Source organism: Pezoporus flaviventris, unplaced genomic scaffold (genome assembly GCF_033815535.1).
Source record: "Pezoporus flaviventris isolate CSIRO_AGI_PZ_B2104156 unplaced genomic scaffold, CSIRO_AGI_Pfla_v1 ptg000045l, whole genome shotgun sequence".
Taxonomy (NCBI): Eukaryota; Metazoa; Chordata; class Aves; order Psittaciformes; family Psittacidae; genus Pezoporus; species Pezoporus flaviventris.
The window spans coordinates 24,330,766-24,348,224 of record NW_026892593.1 but is presented as its reverse complement, the minus strand read 5'-3'; the positions used below and the strand labels follow the sequence as shown (position 1 = coordinate 24,348,224).

The following is a 17,459-nucleotide window of genomic DNA, read 5'->3' as shown; positions in this document are numbered from 1 at the left end:
AGCTCAGGCTGGGACAAGAGTAACAGAAACGGGCTTCCCTTGCTGGAGATAAAACATGCCTCAGAAGCAGAATGTCTGCCAGGACACCGATGTTCCCAAATACTTACAGTAAAAATTTAACTCATATTGCTGGTGCTAAAAAGTTCACTCAGAATCAAACATAATATGCAAAAGACTCAAAATACTTATTCCTGCAAACACTAAAAATCCACTAACATGCTAAATAGCAATTCAGCTATTCAATCCTATGCTTACCGTATCTGAAATTCTGAATTAAAATATTGCCTAATTCAGGCCACGAGACAGCAATACTGATTTTAATTCTCTGTACTGTAATATTCTTTTGGAGCTTAATTTAGAAGTTGAAGACAAAAATGGCCTTCATAAAGTGTTTTAGAAACGGAGTTCAAATATCAACACGGCTGTTAATTAGTGGCCTAACAGCAGTCTTGCTGCTATCAAATAATCACAGAATGGTTTGGGCTGGAAAGGACCTTAAGATCATCTAGTCCCAGCCCCCTGTCATGGGCAGTGATGCCTAACACTAGACCATGTCACCCAAGGCTTTGTGCAACCTGGACTTGAACACCGCCAGGGATGAAGTATTTATCACATCTTTGCGCAACCTGTTCCAGTGCCTCCACCACCCTCATATCTAACCTGAACTTCTCCTGTTTAAGTTTGAACCCATTACCCCTTGACCTATGGCTACAGTCTCTGATAAAGTGTCCCTCTCTGGCATCCTCGTTGGCTCCCTTCAGATACTGGAAGGCTGCTATGAGGTCTCCACGCAGCCTTCTCTTCTCCAGGCTGAACAGCCTCAACTTTCTCAGCCTGTCTTCATACGGGAGGTTCTCCAGCCCCCTGGTCATCATCATGGCCCTCCTCTGGACTTGTTCCAACAGCTCCATGTCCTTCTTACATTGAGGACACCAGAACTGTACACAATACTCTAAGTGAGGTCTCACAAGAGCAGAGTAGAGGGGCAGGATCACCTGCCTGGACCTGCTGGTCACACTCCTTTTGATGCAGCCCAGGATACGGTTGGCTTTCTGGGCTGTGGGAACACACTGAACCCGGCTCATGTTCATTTTCTCATCGACCAACACCCCCAAGTCCTTCTCAGCAGGACTGCTCTGAATCTCTTCTCTGCCCAACCTGCATCTGTGCCTGGTATTGCTCCAGCCATGATATCTACTCATCCAGACAGGAAAACCCAAATCTCACAGCAATGTAAAAACACACCAACTAGGAGGTGTAAGAACAAATCTTCACATGTAAAAGCCGAAAGGAAACCCCATGGGTACAGATACGTTTACAAAGTAACTGTTCTTCCATCAAAGCACCTGCAAGATTTTGTGTCACAACAATCCATTTTGATGGCTTTTGCCTGCTGTCAGCTCAAACATAATATAACCTGTCACCCACTGCCTGTGTTTGTCACATTATTCATCAAAGGCAGGAGGAAAGATTAGCTGTCAGCACCCACGAAAACTGAAAATTCATTTGTGAAACTTTGCCAGAAAGTTCCAGATTCTAGGAGTAAGCAAACAGAATACGATTTATACTACAGGAGGGCATGCATAAAATATATGAAAAGCATTTTTGCCAAATCTTTATTCTGAATCTGAAGGCCTCAAAACTCACTGAATTCAATCATCACTGTGCCTTACCCATGGCCTGTATTTATGCTTTTGAATAAAGCCTGTGAGATTATGTATCTGGTTAGTCCTCAAGAGTATGCTATGTGTGACCAGTATTTGTAGTACTGAGCTTCCCCCACCTCCCTGCCTCATGTGTATTGAATAAACCTATATTCATTTTGGTGTTACTCCAAATCAACAAGGTACTTACACAGAATTAGAATACCCTGAGATAAGCATTATGAAATAAGAGCTATGAAATAAGAACAGCTACTTTCATTCCCCCACTATGATCAAGTATACCATTTTTAAAGAGGGTTAGCTTCAAGACAGTATTTATACATCAAAAAAATTAGTCTGAAAGTTGAAAAATGAAAATTTTTCAATTAATTCTTATACAAGGACCCAAAAACTATATCTAAATTCCTCTGTGGCACTGGAATGATGAAGAGCCATTCTGGCCACCTTTCTTGCTTGCAAGATTCACAACTGAACTACGAAGCCCAGCAAAACAGCACCTACAGGCATTGAAATAAAATTAAGGAATTACCAGAAGCAGCATGCAAAACCAAACCAAACCCTTGTGTGTTACTACATTTGTAAGCATACACTTCTGAGATGTTTTATTTTTAAACTCCATGAGACAAAAATAATGACAGTAATTTTTTCTTTAAGAGCCAATGTAACCTGTCACATTGTTTTGATCTGACTTTGCTGTGACATTCAATTTTTATTACTTAGTTAACTAGATCTGTTAGAGATCTTTTTTTTTTTTTTTTTTTAATAAAAGTTTCAAAGAAAAACTTTTAGGACAAAAAAAGATTGAAACCTGGCACAATGTAGAAAATAGCTGGAACTCATTTTAGCTTATGTATAGAAGAAAAAAAATTATACCTTGAAATATCTTCTAGAAGGGTAGCCTGCAGAGTACCAGGAAAAGAAAGAAAGAAATGAGGGCAATACCTGCATCACTGAGACAAGCACATTTACCAGAGTGACTCACAAAACTCAGGCTGGATTCCTGCAGAGGTCTTGCAGTGAGGTCAGGCTCAAAACAGGTAGCCCATAGTCTTTAGCAATGCCACTCTAAAGATTGTGGACTGCAGAGTAGCAGAGTTTAGAGCAAAGCACAAAAATCCACAGATAAACTTATCACACAAATGTTTACCTGGCTAACTTTCTACTAATCAAGTCATGTTACACAACTGGGACTGAGGCAGAAGGTGGCTACTCAAGCCTTCTTAGTTTATCTGTGCTCTATATACATAAGTAGACTAAAGGCAGAATAATGATGAAGTCACAGAAGAAGGCAGTTACCACTCCACCAGAGAAGATTCCAGGGCTCAGCAGCTTAACTAGGATGCTGGGCTCTTAAGCAAGCCATGATATCAATTTGATGTCCTAAACCTCTTGCCCTTGCTTCAGATGGCCACGTTGTTCTGTAGCACTTTGTAGATGTTCCTTAATTCTTTCTCCTAGTAGTAGTAAGTATACAATTAATCACTCTGCAGCAACCATGGCTTAAGGTGTTCTCAACCTAACTTCAGAGCAGTACACATTTATCATACTCACAGAACTGGACTTTTTTTTATATACATAGCATTCACCAAGCCATGTGCATCAAATATGCACCATTTTCACTCTTACAGCAACAGTAGTTGATGTGGTTATCCCCTTATCTCATTTCCAACGCAACTTACTGTTGCAAGCAGAGACCTTAGAAAGGGCAGACGGACAGAAGAAAAGATACACTGAATGTGGTTCACCTGCCAATATCTGCAGTCTTTGCAGACCAATATGCATGTCCCCAGGAAGCCAAATATCAAAAGCACCTGCATCTAGATACAATTTTTTGTCATTGTAGTACCTGAAGGTCATATAAATGTCCTGTTTGTGCTTCAAGCGCAGGCACAGTGATTGATGCTCTCTTCAATCACCTCTCAGACGTGGGAGAAACGTGGAACTCCACAATAAAAGTTTGTAGGAGGATATTTTCTCAGGAGTGTTTTAAAAACTGAGATCAAATACAGCAGTTGGCTGGCATTATTAAATTTTCTTGCTGCCAAAGGCTACTGAGAGGGTAAGAAAGCAAGACCACAATGCAGGACACAAAAACGTAAATCATACAGCAAGAACTACAGTGATTGCAATATTAAAACAGTTTTAGGTTTCATGCCAAGCTTAACATTTTTAGGGTAGGTGCTATGAACCACAAGTTATGAAACAACCTGTTTCTGTGAGAACTATGGAGGGAATCTGAAAGAGAAGAACCTTTATGAAGTAACCAGTTAAGTCACCTGGCTGTGATTAACTGCTAAAATTCATCAAATGCTCTAATATTTTCTTAATATTTGTCTTCTACACTTCAATAGAACAGTCAGTTCAGTCAAGAATTTGGCACAGGACCACACAAGACATCCATTCTGTGGGTTCCACAAAGGTTTTCACTACAAGCACATGCATGAATAATTGGAAAGAGGTTTCCAATATTTACGTTCATATCAGACCATTTACGTTCATATCAGACCTGGTGTATAAAAAGATCAATCCAAGCCCAAGGTCTCAATTAAAGCCTAAGTTTTTTTGCATGCAGGAACTCGCCTTCTGCTCATCTAGAACACTGCTGTTCTTAAAAATAAAAGAAGATTCTTTTTCTACTTGCAACTAGTGCACTCAAATCTTACATATGAGTTAACATTATAAAGATGCACTTGAGACCCACCAAGAACATGCTGGTTTCATGGCTGGCTTGACTCATTGTTTCCAAGATGAAAATGTCTCCCCACAAAGGGTGCAATATGGTACAGTGCTGAAGATGCCCCCCGTCACAATTAAGCTCAACACTACAAAAGGAGACACACAGTACACTGCAGTTCCTGGCTGAACAGCAGGATACACACACACACACACACACCAAACCTTCCCCCATATAAGTGAATCAATAGCAGTAAAAGCAACATCTACAGCAACTACCACTACCTCAAAAACGAGTATTTGTACCACAATAGCAGACTCAGGTTTCACCTAACAAAAACCAGTCCTTCAACTGAAGAAAAAGGTGAAGGAAGGATATGGGGTAGAAAAATTATTTTACTTTAATAACTACTTGGACATATTGTGCATGCTAAATGCTGGAGTGAAAAATAGAGTCCAGTTCAGTGCTCTAAGTCATAATGCTCCAACTATCAGGTGTAGCCTATAAACCACACAGAAACGTGGCAAAAACACACTGGAAAATAACAGATTTGAAGGATCGGAACACTGCATCAGAGGGACTGGTTCTGACGGAAGCAAGACACTCTGATAGAAAAGGAATTGATTAGCTGATAACAGGGTGGGTGGCCCACTTCGATGTTTTGCTTTGGCTTATATTCTTAAAACTTTTTTGCCTGAAATAACCAGAGATCTGCACATAAGAACTGATGAGGCAGATATTGTTGCTCCTTTTCTACTAACAGATGACCAGAAGCTATTATTGATTCCAGATATTATCTACTATGATTGAAATTACGTTCTCTTGGTGGAAAAAGCAATTTTCCAAGTTTTTATTCTGGCCTTAAACTGCTGTTCTTCCACCAGATTGAGATTCTTGGGCACAACCATTTCAAGGGTGTTACGGTTTAACCCCAACTGGCAACTAAGTACCACTCTCTCACTCTCACCTTCCCAGTGGGATGGGAAGCAGAATTAATAAAAAGGTATTCCAGCCAAAACTAGGACAAAGGGGTTCTTTTATCTATTGAACAGTTGAAAAATAATTACAAAATCTGTAATAAATTAAATCAGAGAACTTCTAAAATTATATAGTTATTATACCAGTTAAAACAATCATTTACTGTTGCATTTTTCCTTTATGGATGGAAAATTGAGCTTGTTCTTACACTTTTTTTTAGCTGATGACTGTGTGCATCACCTTTGAGGAAGGCTCTGATTCAGTGGTCTTTATTCCAGAAATGCAAAAAGCTATCTTTTTATATGTACTTATGGATTGTAAATAAAACAGACATCGGGCACTGTAAGCAGCGGCAGAAAATGCAGCGTTAGAGACAGCACATCAGCAAGACAGGCATTAAAATGCAAAATAAAAAAATCAGCCCAAGAACTCTTCTCAGGATACTGTCTGTAAACTCATGTCTGAAGCTACTGACCACTGGCAAGCAATGCAAGCATCCAGTGATACAGCTCTCAGTATTTTGTGGCATAGGAATCTCCTGAGCCAGACATGGTATTTCTGTGTTCAACAACCATTGATGGATTTTAATTCTTTGAATTTGTCTAACTAGACTTTACATGCATCATAATGTCAGTGTCCACAAACTCACAGTAAGTCTAAGTATGCTGCATGGCAGAAAAGTCTTCCTTTTTTTTATAGTGCCACTTAAAATTTATTTTCATGTCCCTGTGTTCTTGTAGGGAAGTTTGAATAAGTAGATTTTTATCACCCTCTCTGCACCTTAGCGTATCTTTTCCAGGAAGAAGCTTTTTCTTCTCAAATGAAGCTGAAGAACCTTTTTAGATTTTTAAATAGGCAGAATGTTTAAAAACACAAAAACACAGAGGCATACAGCTTTGTTAATGCAGAATGGCCAAAGCTTACTGTAAAAGGCCATGACATGCACTGAGCTTTGCCTGCATATGAATTGATCTGGATGGAGTGGCACAGTAGCACAGCTATTAGAAGCTCATGCTTCTAATACACGAGTTAATTCAGGCATCTGCTCAGTAATGCATTGTGCTGCCTACAGATACCCTAAGAGGCTTGCTGCAAACCAAAACCAAGCTAACAGTGACAGAAAAGCAGAGAACACGGTGGGGAATCAATCTAATCTCCTTTCAATAAACACCATATATATACATATACATATATATATATATATATGAATGTTAGTTTCAATAATAGAAGTAATCCTTAAATGTCTTACAGATTACTGAAGATAACACTCAAATTATATTGGAATGAAAGAATGTGAGTTCTCTTGTCTGTATATATACACCACAATTAAAAGGATAAAAAACATGGTTGGACTTGATGATCTTAAAGGTCTTTTATAACCTACTTGGTTCTATGACTGTGCAATTCTGTGATAGCTCAGTCATGACCTGGATGACAGTCCAGGACTCTTGAGCCACCTGTGGCTTTTGAACACCTTAAGTGCTGCTCATGTGCAGCAGCCAATTGTTCTTAAAACACGAGCTGTTCCATGGAATTTTCCTAATAAGAACATCCATTGAATAGCTATGCATGAAAATATTTCAAGGTTTCTATCAATGTCCAAGCTTTGAAAATACCATATAAGGTAGAATACTTATATGCAACTGTTCTTCACTTGCCTGAAAAAAACAAAACAAAACCGTCTGGAATTCCTAGTGCTAACAGCAGCAGCTATCTATACAGATAAGGCAAACTCAAAAGCTGAAATACACAAAGGACAGAGAGCTGCAGCAGACAGTATTCCCTCCTGTGCTGGTCTCAACATTTGAATTACAATGCTGCCAAAACCCCTAGGATGATTCTAACACACCTAATCAGTTTAGTGTGACTGTCTGAGTAAGTGTCAGGCTCTCCTCATCCTGCATCTCAGCTACAGGCAGGAACCTTACCACCTCTTTGATAACGACTGGTTTCCCCAGTACTTGCATTTTTGCTAACTCTTTCCTTTGTATATCCTAGCTATTAGGCACTAAATCTTAGAAAAATAGCACTAAAAGTAACAAATGAAGGCACCTATTTGCTGCCAATCTAGAACACCAGGACTGGAGTAATTCAGCATGTACCACAAGGGTCTCTGCACTTGCAAGTATGAGGTTTCATTCATTATTTTCCTTCTTCTATAAAGACAAAAAGCTACTTAAAAAGCTAAAAAAAAGAATAGCTAGTTAAGCCTTTTGCATTTCTTGAACACGTGCTGCATCTTCTTGTGTCTACATCTTGTCCCTACAAGGGACATTTTTCTTGAGTTGCATTAGTTCTGGCACCAGGAATTTAACAGTAAAATGAAAAGAAAACAAACAGGTCCTTACAAGTCTAGAAACTCTTGTACACCTTAACGTCTGTGAATAGACAATACAGCTCCTCCCTAAGAATTTTCTCAGGGGTCTCCTTTAGACAGAAGAAATGCTAATGTTACAACCTGTCAGAGGCATCATAACAGAAGGTGAGGTGGATGCAGTACAATCAGGTATAGATTTCATGCATTCAATCTAACTGTAATAAAGGAAACTAGTCTACATGCAGTTCAACCAGCTGGTCTCATTTCAATTCTCTAATGTAAAGCTACAGAAGCAGTATCAACACACTAAAACTGCCACCCTGAACAGTAAGTGTGGATTATGTGTCATTTCCCTTCATTACTTGGAAACAGTAACAGCTTAAAAATCCAGCTAATAGAAAGGAGTAAGTAGAAGAAAGTAGATTATGCTAAAATGACATTATCTTTGAGAACAACCTTTTTCAATTAAAAATAACTGTGTTACTCACTGTGACTTTTATTAAGACTTAAGTATTTCCAAAGTTCCAGGCATTTTCAAACTTTGTTAAGTAATTGCCTTAATTTTTAATAGCATGATCAAGGAAAGGAGTTATTGCTATTTAACTTTAACTTGAAAAAAGTCTTCATGCTTTGTTCATAGCCTTTGAGGAACTAAAGTTTCTGATTAAAATCAAATAAACCATCAGGGGGGTTTGTAACTTCCTGTAAGCAAGGTGAGGTAAAGAAGGGAGGTTAATGTATTCCCAGCACAAGTGCATCATCTGAGGTCCATCAAAGCCAACAAAGCCCTGTGATCACAGGTACCAGATCTCATGACAACTCTTCAGTGCATTTTGGGCCTCATTGAAGCATGATGTGGTACTCACCAAAAGTTGAATTTAAGAGACACAAAGTTCTATATGATTTCAAATTCAGATCCATATGCTGGAAGATTTGCTGGCTACTTGTTGTACTCCTACAAACCTTAGGAAGCAGAAACTGAATGGGAAAATTAAATGCCTCACATAATTATAGACACAGGAGAATCTCCCAGAAAACACTTAAGTTTTGTTCAGAATAATAGGAAGATGATTACTTTAAAGTAAGCCTTGGATAGATAAGTACATTCTTACAATTTCATGATAACTTCATGTGAGAACACTGGGCTTGATACAAAGTCTAATGACCACACATTTCCTAATTCCCCTCTTTCCTCCCCACAAGCATTATAACACAACATGCTGCTCTGAACTTGGAGGGGCATAATTTCACACCCTTTAGCAAACTGCAAGTAACATCATGCAAATCTAAGCTCAGCAAAGCTGTAACCTTGTGAACTGCAAAGAAAACAAGATGCCTGTGCAAGCTGCACCATCACTCTTCACCAGCTATCAGAGCCACCCAAGGGGAACAGTCAGACGACAGAAAAGTAGCTGAGAAACTTCACGTGTTTGCTAACAAAGAGTTTAGCAAACTAACCAATTTCCCCTTAATATTTCACTGTTTACTCCCATTAAAGTAATAAATAGCATTCAAGGACGCCAAGAAAGAGAATAAGTTTTCTTCACTAATACAAAAGAGACAAAGCACCCATGTTCCACGGCAATTTTTTTCTAACAGACAGGTCCATCAAATGACCTTATAAATGAAACACTGACCAATTTTCTGCTATTTCCTCTGGAAGAGCAGAGTTTAACACTGCACTTGACCTATCACTGATGGAAGACAATAAAAAAAACATCACTGGAAAAACAGTGGAACTCAAACACACAAAAATCAACAAATCTGTAATTTGCAATGCCACTACTTCTCAGCTTGTCTGACATCACTGAATTTCAGATGAGCATTATTAGCCTTTTGGTAATCTGTATTTTCTGACATTCAACCATTTCATTATAAATGTATTTTCATTTTACCACTAAGAGTTCTGTTTACTTGACTTTAACCTAACTGCAATGTTTTCTCTAGCATTTTATAACTCAAGAAATGCTTTTGTAAGCTATGAGCCTTAACCACATTGCTACTTACAATGTACACTTATGAAATGTGAATTTTTGCTGTGCATGAAAAATTACTGGAATATCATTTTTGTCAGCAGACAGTTCTTTAGTAATGAAACAAAAATCCTACCAACTTATGCAATAAGCAAACTGTGCAATTTAGCTAATGTTAAAAATAAACTTTAATGATGAGCTTCTGTAGCCTGTCCTACAGGTCAGCCAACTGAGCATCAGAAATCCTTTGGCAAGGTGTGGAATTAAGTGCAACTAAGGAAGACAGTGATTACAAATCACTCATAAGTACCCTGGCACATGCATTTTTAACTTAAATAAGGCAGAGCTTTCTTGATCTGGTGTAATTGAGATGAATTTCAAGTACATTGGAATACCTCTATCAGGACTAATAAAGCAAAATTGCATTCTCCTATGAAAATCCCCAGAGACTGCTGAATGCAAGTTTAAATATCCCACTCTGGCTTTAAGATGGTTTATTAGATTTAATGATTGGAAATAACCACTGAGCTTTTCAGCCTGATTTCAATAGGTGAAACAGCAGAATTCAGTGTATATAGCCCTGCAGAGTTTTACCATTAATTCATAACATCTATAAGGTTAGAATCTTGGAATCAGCTAGGTTAGAAAAGACCTTTAAGATCATCAAGTCCAACCTTTACCACAGGATTCCCAAGTCCATCACTAAACCGTATCACTGAGGGCTTCACCTATACCATCCAGGGATGGCAACTCCACCACCTTCCTGGGCAGTCTGTTCCAGTGCCTGATCACCCTCTCGGTGAAGAAACTTTTCCTAATACTCAATCCAAACCTCTCCTGGTGCAGCTTGAGGCTGTTACCTCTTGTTCTATCCCTTGTTACTTGGGAGAAGAGCCTGATCCCCATCTCACTACAACCTCCTTTCAGGTAGCTGTAGAAGGCAATTAGGTCTCTTCTCAGCCTTCTCTTCTCCAGGCTAAACAACCCCAGGTCCCTCGGCTGTTCCTCATCAGACCTGTGCTCCAGACCCTTCACCAGCTTTGTTGCCCTGTTCTGGCCCCACTCCAGCACCTCAATGTCTTTCTTGTAGTGAGGGGCCCAGAACTGAAAACAGGATTCAAGGTGTAGGCCTCGCCAGTGCCAGTACAGGGGGATGATCACTGCCCTTGCTCACACTATCTCTGATACAAGCCAGGATGCCATTGGCCTTCTTGACTGCCTGGGCACAAGCTGACTCATGTTCAGCTGTCAATCAGCACCCCCGGGTCCTTTTCCACAGACCAGCTTTCCAGCCAGCCTTCCCCAGGCCTGTAGCATTGCATGGGGTTGTTGTGGCCCAAGTGCAGGACACGGCACTTTTCCTTGTTGAACCTCATGCCATTGGCCATAGCCCATTGATCCAGCCTGTCCAGATCCCTCTGCAGAGCCTTCTATCCTTTACCAGATCAACACTCCCAGCCAACCTGGTGTCATCTGCAAATTTACTGAGGGTGCACTCAATCCCCTCATCCAGATCATCAATGAATAATAATAATATCAATGAAGATATTAAACAACACTGGCCCTAATACTGAGCCCTGAGGGACAGACCTTCAGTGATATTTAATGTAATCCCACATGTATCTTCAAATGGGTGACCAAACAGAAATGTAACAAGTGCATACGCTTTTTTTCCTAATCAAAGCTCTGAAAAGTAAAGAAAACCTACATGGATGCATACTTTCATCAGTATTTTTGTGGTATTACAGCGCACTTTCAGAAGTGCAACTGTAGGATTCTCTTGAAAAATCAGAACCTTCACATTCTGCTCATGCTTGCTTAAGAACACTGCTTGTTACTCCAAAATCAAGGGTGAAGAGGGTTTCGGTTCAGCTGGCAGCTCTTTATGAAAGTGCACAAAAGTATGAGAAAAATATATCTGAGAAGTATATGCAACCAATTAGGATAATGAAGATTGCTGACTGATTGTTCAGTTTGATATGATGGGAGGAAGGAAGTGTATGAGCAAACAGTCCTCTTCAAATGTTTATATTACAATTCATTGCTACATCTGAACATTTACCATTTTATGTACAAGCACTTGATGTTTCTTTTGGTTTTTAACACCTTGGGAGAGTCTCTGAAAATAACTGCTATTGTAAAAGTTCTCTCCTTACCTCCTCTTCTACATCTGGCACAGAAAACTAGGAATACATTTGGGATACCCCAGGTCCAGGAAAATATAGAAACCAGAGATGTACTTCCAAGAAATTAGTGCTGGGAGACACAAGTTATTATCCTGCACCATGAATTACTTCCTGAGTGAAACTAGTCAAGGACTTGACAAGCAGCTGGCAGTCCCAGGCAAACCAGACACAGCCGGTAGTTTTCTTAGTATTAAGGAGTTTTCCCACCATTCTCCAGATGAAAGAACCTAAAGGATCCTGAAACCCTTAAAAACCTATTTTGTAAATAAGAGAAAAGAGCAGAGACAAGGAAAAAGACTTGTGTCAGCCCTGTCTCTGTCAGCAGGTTAGGAACAAAGCTGTAATAAGCTAACTCAAATCAGATTTGCAGTCTTATCCACTTGGCCACTGTCCATATCATTAAGCTACATTATGTACTTGTTTTGGACTGAGCCAAGCCACAAACCTCACAGACTTTAAAGGAAAGAAGCTGTCGAACTTCACTTGAAAGGGGCATGGATAAAGCAGGGAATGAAGGGAAATGAAAGTCAAGGCAAAACCTGCAGTAAAGAAGAGCAGACTCCTCCCAGGAGACTGCTGCCCTAGAAGGGACCACTCCCAGGGAGGGACAGCAAAACAAACAGCAACGCCAGGGCTAGACTTGGCCACAGTGCTGTGATTCATCAAGAAGATCATCACATCACACGCAGCTGACATAATTATTACACTAATTTAAAATCATTCATTTCTTACATACTGTTGGGTTTGTTCTTCCCACCCCTCTCCCCCTACACTTAATATCGTCCCCGGGATCATGATAGAATAACAAAGCCCTCATGGGATTTATTCAGCATCCGCAGTAAGGAGAGGGCAAAGTAATATTTTCCTCCTATGCCTGAAAGGCCCTTCTGAAACAAGAATATGAAACTTGAGCAGAAGACCCCTTGCAAGAACAGACTCTGTCAGTATGTAATGCTCATGCAAATTAACATTTATAAAGTAATAAACTATAGTGATGACACCTTTGATTGTTATGCATGTGGTTAAACAAATTATTTGGTCAGGTAGTGGAGCATGAATGGATTTTTTTTCATTGCACAGAGCTTAAAAATTTATTTTTAACATCTGTCTTCAGAAATTTGTTCCAAATACATTGGACTTCCTGCTTTTTGTTGGCCCATCCTTTGAAAGTACATTATTAATTCAGAAACTAATTGGCAGGAATAAATCACCCAGACCTTACCATTGTCAATTATAAAAAACAAAACAATAACTAAATCTGTGACTGCACCCTAAAGTATCCCGTCAGTGTCCTGCAGTGCCCTGCAGCACAACATTGAACTGTCCACTGAGAAATTAAAGGCAGATTGTTACAAATTACCCTGGAGATTGTCCATATGAGGTTTTCCACTCTGCTATGAACACTAACATCCCAGAAAGCAATTTATACCTTAAATAAAAGTTGATAAAATCATTTATCACCATACACAGTTTTCTTCTTTCACAGACAGTCATGACTCTACAGTGCTGCAGGAAGAAAGCAGTATTGCCCAACAGCAATGACAGTGCTCAGGAGTGCATCAGACAAAATAGCAACTAAAGAAACCATAGTTACCACCAATCTAACCTCAGAAAAATATTCTTTCAGAGTCTGGCAGTAACATTACTCTGCAGAAGCAGGAGCAAGGTACACCAAGCAGGTAAGTGAGCATTTGTATCTGCATCAAGAGGACCACCTCTACCCTATCCTACACCCTATCTCAAAGATCAGTGCTTCAGGTAACAGCTGTAGCTGTCACTATGACAATAAACAAGCAAAAAAAAACCCTATGGTTAAGGTATAAGCAAAACTTCATCAGAGTCAGCTTGTGGGCAAGTGGCACATGAAAACCAATGTGTGGTACGTTCAAAGCTCAAAAGCATGTATAAAACCAATTGCTGCAGTACTCAGAAGTTCTGCCACTACCAAATCCAAATCCATCATGCCATGACCAAATCCCCACTGGCACAAAATTCTCTTCCACGTTTTTGGAATAAATGGAACAAGGAGAACTAGAACAGTTTCTGGTTAGAGAAAGACAAGAAGGCTCATGGGGGCATGCATCATCATCCACTGCATTTCCAAAACTGTTTGGAAAAGACAGTTGACTGACAAGATATTAGAGCTGGGCAAATCACAACTGACATGGGAAAATGAACATGGAATTATTATCCCCTTCTTCTCAAAGCATAATAACATCAAGAAATGATTGATTTGGCAGCAGGTTCGAAAGGAACCAAACTATTTTCACAAAGGCACAAATTAAGTTACAACATCACAGACATCTGTGAAGGTGAAAAAAATAGGACTTTTAAGAAGGGGTTACAGACATACGAGGATGGAAATAATGCACCCTTTGGCTTTGGAAGGGTGCATTATTTCCAAAACTATGGTTGAATCTAGACTTTCCTTCATTCTTACACACTTCCCCAGTTAATGGACTGGTAAGACAGATCTGTGGCTTGATCCAGCTTGGCAGCTGTTCAGTTCCTATACACCAAGCAGTTTCTGGTATGAAATTCAGCTTAAGTAGCTATATACAGGTGTTGAAAATTAGTCAATTAAGATGATCAGGAGACTGCAAGGATGTTTTTTAAATTGAGCAGAACAAGCCCTTAGGACCGATAAGTTGAGTAAGATGAACATCTAGTGGCACGTCTACCATTTTCTGGGTTTAAATGAAAGATTTTCAAAACCACTGAAAAAAAAAAATCAGCTGCTGACAGCCAAGCCAAATGCTGACTCTGAAGATGGCCAAGCACAAACATACTTTAAAAACAACAATAACTTTCCTTAGACATATATTGCTTTGAAAATAACTGTGTGATTTAGTACTTCCACATCATTCCCTTCCCCTCTCTCAAAAAAAAAAAAAAAAAACATTTTCTTGAGACCTCTGAATTTAAGTAGTCTAGATCCCAACTCAACTATAGAATCACTGGGAGCACTGTACCTGAATAAACACTGTTTTGGGTTTGATTCAGCAGCAGCTTTTGATCCCTATCATAATCCTACTCACTAAATCTATTATAGGTGTGCAAATAATCAATAACACATCTAGCCTGCAATGGGCTTATTATTCCTCAGTGTGAACTGAAGGGACCAAATCAAAGAAAAATGGCATTTTAAGGAGTGGGAAAGTATTTGCAAACCAATATATGGTTAAACTTGGGGAGGAAAAGTAAGAGGCACACCAAGGTTTGCAACACTGCTTCTTTCTTAAGCAATTTCAATGTAGTATATTCAACTCACTTATAAAAATCTGTAGTTTATTAACTCTAAAATTACCATCCCAATTAAAAGGACTGTTTTTTTCTACTTCACTAGGATTACCTGAAAGTTCAACCAACAATCACTGCTGGGCTTGCACTGAAATTCATTAGCTCCAGCCAGCAGCAAAGTTAATGGATATGATGATTACACTCATTGGTGATTTGGTTACTTGTTGTGACAGAAAGACATACCATTATGTGACCAACGTAATCCTACCTAATCCTTGAAGGCTTGCATGCAAACCACTGAAGTGTCACAGAAAGGAAATTACATATGAGCAAAATCAGTGAAATGTTATGACTTTCATACTTGTTTTCTAACATGTACAGAAATTAGACCATTTCATGCTTTTGGTCCCCAAAGATGTCAAATGAGCTGAATGAGAACATTTTTGCTCAAGTACATTTTGTGGAATTCACAGCTTTTATATTTCAACTGGATTAGACATGAGAAGAGACAAACTGTGAATTTTACTTGCAAATACCCCTACCATCACTTCACCTCTTCTGAAAACTGTTGGGGTACTGATTATGAAATAAGTTGTGTTTATTTTCATCTGCCCTATCATTTCAGTGTTTCAATTCCTTCCCCAACTTTTTTTCTTTTTAAGGACTGAAACAACAACCAACACTGGAACATAAGCAAGCAACAAGAAGTAAAAGGAGTGATCAAACAGTGATGCACAAATTAGAATTAAAAGGTAAACTGAAGAGATCTTTGTGTCTTTGTAAAAGAAGCACAATAGTTCCCAAGACACAGAAAGGGCCTGAAAGTGTAGAGATTGGTCTCCACTACAAATACTGAACTGATTTATGGAATTACTGTCATGTAGGGAAAGCACAGGCTGAATCAAGACAAAAGTATCATCTTCATGATTCAACCTTGCAATTTGCTTTGCCCAGGTAGGCTTTTGAACAATGAACATACTCCACCAGGACCAGGGATTTACATAAGATACTCAGGGTTCGCCTGGTTTCATCAATATTAGGCAGAACAATGGTGCTCTGGCTTTTATGTTTTATAGTAGGTTTTTCTCCCTTTAATACTTCTTAAAGTATATTTAATTTATTCCAAAATCACTGAAAAAGAAAAAAAAAAAGAAAGCCTTAGAAGCACAAAAGCTAACAAAAGTAGAAAAGAGCAAAAACTGGGGCAACTCAGATAGATGTATTTTATCTCATATCTCCTGAATGTAGGGTAGTAATGAATGAGAAAGATGCTGTCCAGTTTTGATTCATCCCTTATTAAAAAGGCTCTTTCCATCTTTGGAAGCATGTATTTTGCAATTTAGAACTTCACACTTAATTCCATTTTTTAAAACTATGAAATTATTACACATACACAAAATTATCACAGGAACTGATCATTTATGTTTTTCAAAACTATGGATTATTCATAAATTAAACCATGGGATCTATGTGCTGGCTTTAAGCTGAGAGAAGCTGACTCCTCTGTCCTACTCTAACACTTCTGGTCGGACTTTGCCACCTTCAGAACAGGCAATTACAAACCCAAGGCAAATAAAGTGCTCCAGAAAGACAGCCAAGGTAACTGTTGTATAACTGACTGTTAACATTGTTCAAGGATAAATGGAGGAAAAAATACAAAGAAAAAATAACAAAACAAAAAGCAAACCAGCAACCAACATCTCACAGATTTGCATTAGCATGTCAGTCCCAAAGGATGGCAGTGGTTTCAAACTGAAAGAGGGAATATATAGATTAGACATTAGGAAAAAATTCCTCACTATGAGCATGCTAAGGCACTGGCACAGGTTGCCCAAAGAAATTGTGGCTGCCCCATCCCTGGCAGTGTTCAAGGCCAAGTTGGACAGGGCTTTGAGGAACCTGGTCTAGTGGAGCTTTCCCTGCTCATTGCAGGAGAGTTGTAACCAGATGATCTTTAAGGTCCCTTCCAACCCAAACCATTCCATGACTCTATGATTTTCAGTGAAGTAGATTGAAGTAGAGGTACAAATGCCACTACACTATAGCCATATATCATATATTATGCTCATATATTATATACTCAGCAATCTAATTAACTCATGTTTACTCACCACACAAAGGCATCTAATCTTAATTCTGGTACCCAAAAGAAGTCTTTCAGAGTCACTTTAGCATCTCTACAAGACATACGTTCTGTCATACAGCCACAAATACCTATGGTTCATATATACGGGGTTTGGTTTTCTCATATTTCTAGTATAACTAAAGCAAAGCAAAGACACCACCAGATTTTGCCATAGTTGTGATGACAAAAAGGATACTCTGGCAATGACTTAGAAAATTTTGATGCAGGACAAGTGTTTCCAATTGGGTTTGCTCTGGGATTCCTAACATAAAGCTGGCTGCCAGAACAGCTGGTGTGAACCT

At 39.1% G+C, this 17,459-nt stretch overlaps 1 protein-coding gene across 1 annotated transcript in view; it reads right to left on the bottom strand.

Moving 5' to 3' along the window:
- Positions 1-17,459, bottom strand: part of DOCK4 (dedicator of cytokinesis 4) — a 242,056-nt gene that overhangs the window by 154,044 nt on the left and 70,553 nt on the right. The window lies entirely within an intron of this gene.